This window comes from Mus caroli, chromosome 2 (genome assembly GCF_900094665.2).
Source record: "Mus caroli chromosome 2, CAROLI_EIJ_v1.1, whole genome shotgun sequence".
Classification (NCBI taxonomy): domain Eukaryota; kingdom Metazoa; phylum Chordata; class Mammalia; order Rodentia; family Muridae; genus Mus; species Mus caroli.
Window position 1 is genome coordinate 129,472,082 of NC_034571.1, and position 5,587 is coordinate 129,477,668.

Sequence of the window (5,587 nt, forward strand, 5' to 3'; positions counted from 1 at the left end):
CTCTCTAAGAAATCATTAATTGTCTTTAGCTCTTCATCTAGGGGTGGGACCTCATTAGATTTCTTCTAACTACATTGGCTTATCAACTGGTACATGTCATAGTTCAGGTCTTGTTTAGTCAACCATATTATTGAGATTTCATGACTCCCATGTCATACCCAGAAGACACAATCTCACAGCTGATTTCCTGGTTCTCTAGGTGCTTCAATCTTTCTGTCCCCAATGACACAGTTTTTCCTGAGCCACCAGTGTAGGGTTGTATTGTATATTTACGAGTTGGGGCTGAGTACCTTGTAATCAGTTATTTTCTGTACTTTGATCAGTTGTAATTTTTCTGTAATAATCCCTGCTGCAAAGAGAAGGTTCTTGGGTGAGATGTGAGAGCCACACCTATCTGTGTGTGTGAAGTTAAATATTGAGAGTACAGTTAAGAATTATACTAGTTTAGGAAAGTGGCAGTAGTAGATTCTCCTCTAAGATCCATGACCTCACTAGCTACAAGATGTTGGCTAGGTTCACAGTGTCAGGCATGATTTCCCTCCTGCTGAGTGGGCATTGAGTCCGATTAGACAGCTATGGTTTACACCAAGCTATACGTTTTGAATAAGTATGGCCCCAGAGATTCATGTGCTTGAATAATTGGCCATAGGAAGTGGCACTATTAGGAGGTGTGGCCTTGTTGAAATAGGTGTGACCTGTTGGAGGAAGTATGTCACAGTAAGGGCAGGCTTTGAGGTCTCCTATGGCTAAAGTTATGTCTAGTGTGGCATATAGTCTCTTTCTGTTGCCATTGAATCAGGATGTAGAATTCTCAGCAACTTCAGCACCAAGCCTGCACACTGCCATGCTTTCTGCCATGATAACAATGGACTAAACCTCTGAAACTGTAAGTCAGCCCTAATTATGTTTTCTTTTATAAGGGTTGCTGTGGTCATGGTGTCTCTTCACAGCAATGAAACCATAACTAAGACAACCGCTATGGCACTTTTAGGGATATGGTCCCATGCTGGTGACTAATTGTTCATAGGTGTCACAGCTATGTGGGATTATAAATTGCTTTCCCTTATTGGTTACTTGCAAAGCACCTTTTAATACTTTGAAAGCTAATCTTAACCTTGGCAAGTCTCAACAATAAACAGTGTCCACTCCTTTCCAATAGGACAACACCCAGCTCCTCCCCATGCATGAGTAATTTTGGTCAAGTACTTCCTTGTAGAGAGATAAGAAAGGCTAGCTTAAGCCAGAACTGCCCTTGGCAGAGGGCTTTTACTATAAATAATACAAGAATTAAAAGCAACCTGTCAGAGGAAAGTCCTATTTACCATCACATGTGGATGTATGGTGGGGATTATAGTGATTTAAAAGCATGGAATGTATAACACAGAGAGATGGGGGGGGGAGAGAAAGGGAGGAGAGGAAGAAGGAGAGAGAGAGAGAGAGAGAGAGGTGGGGAGAAAGACAGAGAGACAGAAAGACAGAGAGAGAACCTCCAAAGTTCTATAACAATCCAGCTGCCAGTCAGGGAAAGGATCCACCTAGCTCCTGCCCCTGGGGATCAGTTCCTCTCCATCTAAACTCATAAGAGACAACCCTGAAAAAGAACTAGGGTTCTAAAGTCATGTTGCTCAAAACCTGTCTTTTCTCATAATGTATTTGCCTTTTTTTCTTTTTTCTCCTTTCTAAATAAAAACTGCTGCTATCAACTATGTATACTTTCTCAGTTATTTAATAAAGCCACCAAGAACCTGGAGTTCAACTGATCACATAGATAGAAAGCCAGCCAGGAGGTATTCTTCCCAAAGAACAGCTGACACCCTGGCCCTTTAACTGCATCTTTTGCTCTCTCCTTTCTCATTAGCCATCTGTATCAGGTACATGTTGGACAGTTTAAAGCAACCTTGATTCCTGCCACCTAAAGACTCTACTGGCTGGATAACCAGGTCATTAAATAATGCAAGAGACAAATTCATGCATGTGTTATAGGCATGTATACTACCAACAAGTTAAAAAAAAAAAGAAGAAGAAGGAGGAGGAGGAGAAGTTTACTTTCCTTCTGAATTTCCCTCTTAACTTCTTCCTATCTGTGGCAAATGATAGAGAGCCCAATATTCTGATCTCATTTGTAAATTGAGTTCCAGAGTTGAGGAACATTGTCTTTTCTGCAGACTGGGCATCGTCAATTCCAAGGGCCAGAGGAAAAAAGATTCTCACTTAACCAGGATAAAACTTATGAACCACCATCTGAAAATGCCCCTCCTTTGCTAAAGATTCCTATGGGACAGGAAGAATTATCTAACTCTCTTAGATAGGCATATGGATTTCCCTATTTTCCGAATGTACTTTTTAATATCAACACCCAGCTTCTCCCTACTCAGCATATTTACCCCTATACATCTATTTGCTATTCTAAAATCAAGTTTGTTTGCTAGTAATCCTTGTATACATTCAATTCTTTTCTTCCTGGAGTAGAACATAAGCAATGGGAATATTTTCAAAAAAGTGCCAGCGCCTAACAAAGGCTGGAGATGTATAGTGCCCTTAGGAGGGTTCCCCTAAAATCTCCAAATATGATCTCTTCTTACCCTCCTCGAGGAGATGCCTCTGTGTGAGGAAAGAAGATGTATTGTATTCCATTCTCTTCATTCTAGGTCTCATAGGAAACTCTCCCCAGGCTCCAGCAGAATGAACTCTAGATGTATGCTCAGCCACTGCTGAAAGTTAGGTCCGAACAATCCTAGAAAAGTTGTCTTAGGTTTTGCTGAAAATAGCTTAAACTCAGTACAGACTTGGAAACAGAGGGAAATGGCATCAGAAAGTAAGAGAAGTGGTAAAGCCTCATGGCTCATCGTTTTTAAAGTTTTTACTATATACACTTATTTAGTTAGTTTGTGTGTGTGGTGGGTGGGTGGGTAGGTAGGTAGGTAGGTCAGAGGACAGCCTTTGGAAGTTAGTTATCTTCTTTCACTATGTGTGTGCCATGTATCAAACTCAGGTAGTCAGGACTGACATCAAATGCATTTACCCACAGGTCCCTCCATGGTTTTCTATCAGGACCCCTCTCTGTGTGATGGGAACATAGAATCAAAGTAAATGCAAGAGGGGAAAGGCTTTTCTGCTGTTGTAATAAAATACCATGATCAGAAAGAAGAAAACTAGAGGAGGAAGTGTTTACATTGAATTAAAGCTCATGCGCATGCTCACTGCCAAGCCTTACATGAGAGATAAGTCCACCATGGTTGGGGTGTGTGACAGCAAATGGCAGGCATGGCAGGCATGGCAGGAGGAGAGAGAGGGAACAGGAAAGCCCATCCCCTGTGATTTACTTTCTCCAGTAAGTCTCCATGTCCTAAAAGTTCCATAACATCCCCAAACCATGCCATCATCTTGAAACTATGTGTTCAAATACATGAGCCTCTGGGGGACATTACTTATTTAAATGGCAACAGTAGGGCAGACAATACTTTGATATTTTGCATTGCCAATTGTCATTTCAAGAAGTTGTTTGTTAACATGTGTATCCAACTACTGAGGCTCTGTAAGGGCTAGAGACTTGATGACAAAAATGAGGGGGACCTTACAATTTCGATAGCCCTTTACAAAACTGTTACTTCTGATGGAGACTAATGATCCCCACCTCCACTCCCCCAGAATGGACTTCAATAAAATAACCTCAAGCTTAGCATACTGATTAGCCTGAAAGGGCTAAAATAGCCACTCCCATTAAGATCTTATTGGAGTCTGATAAGAGGACTCAGCTGGTTAAAATGCTCACTGCCAAGCCTCACATGATGGAAGAAATCAACTCCTCTGTCCTCCATATACATACTGTAACACAAGCACACACACGCACACACACACACACAGTGAATGTCATTTTTTAAAAAATAAAAGTTCTCATTAGAACTAAAATCCCATCAGGCAAGATGAAGGAAAAGGATTACAACCCATAATAAACTAATTCTTGAAGTTTGGACTCTTATAACTCTTGTCAGTTGCTTTGTAATACTTCTCTTCTCCAAGTCATGAAGCCAAAGAATACCAGCTGTCATAGATCTGAAGCTGATAAAATCATAATCACTGTACACCCTTAGTCAGGAACTATCTGTATGCTTTGTGCCAGGTCCAAGCAGAAACACAATGACTCTTGGAGATAGTTCCAAAAGATACATTTTTCTCTACCCTGATATACCCAGGTTCTTAATTTCTATTTGCTTTTTAATGGAAGTAACTTACTAATAGTTATACTTACTAATAATACTTAATAATAATACTTAATAATAACAATATATTTGGATGCTACTTTTTCAAGGGTTCCAGGATAGCCTATGCCTGTTTCCCAGCACATTAGAAAAGTATCTTAAAGACCTGTGATGATCTACTAATACATAGTCCCATTTGGGAAGTTTCTAATAAGAACACTATTAACAATTTAAATTTCTTTGCAGATATAAGACTTAAACTATAATGGAAAAGATAGGAGTCTGTCTTTAAAGGGTAATTGGAACATATCTATACTCCAGTAATTAAGCAACCTCCCCACCCCCAAGCACATTAATGTTGTTTGTAGCTTGACTGTTCCTAGCCAGCAATCAACAACTGTGATCCTTCCTGGAAATAATAGGCTATTTCCAAGTTAGGATTTCCTATTTTGGACCCAGAGATAAGCCCCTCTGAGGCAACTAAAAAGCCAGAAATGGACCCACCAGAATAGAGTTCAGAGATATGTAGATGGTCTTCAAACCATCAAACAAGCTTTGAGCTAGGCCCTTCCCCTGAAACTATCTGATCTAACAAAGCCATTCACTTTGTGGCAGAGAAATCCTTGAGGTTCTAACCCATGACATAGACCTTCACACATACTCAGAGCCCATTTTTCACAAAAAAAACTAAATGGATAGGCTATTGCTAAAGCTGTTTGTTCTTGACAACAATAAGGCGCTATTGCTGAAGAGAACAGTTGCATATGTCACTGATCACAGAGAAGTCAAGCTGCTGCCTACCTAGAAGCTTCATGCCTACTGACTAGCATTTGTGACACTAGGCACTACTCTTCACACTACGAGAGAAGGAATGCCATCAATATATCCCAGCTACAAACCTTGTGACCTACAACAGGGATATGATATCAAGATACACCGGAAAGACAGTGGCATAAATATTATGGGAATAGCCAACCACATTTTATCCATTGAATAGGGCCCACTCCATAAGATGGAACCCACACCTGCCACTATGTGATCAAGAATCTGCGACTAGACAGGTCCTGAGCTTAGGGGGAAACCTACTATTCTTCTACTAAATGAACACAGCAATAAAATGACTCCTAATGCCACACCTCTATACACACAGATTAGTGCCTCACTCAGCTCATATTGGAGAAGCTTCTTTCTTGAAATAGATGGGGATTAGCCCAAAGACCAACAACTGGAAAATGTGCAGAATGAGTGAGATCTTGAAGCACTCAGTCCTAAGTAGAATATTTTCATCAAATCACTCCCCTCAGCCGGGCGTGGTGGCGCATGCCTTTAATCCCAGCACTCGGGAGGCAGAGGCAGGCGGATTTCTGAGTTCGAGGCCAGCCTGGTCT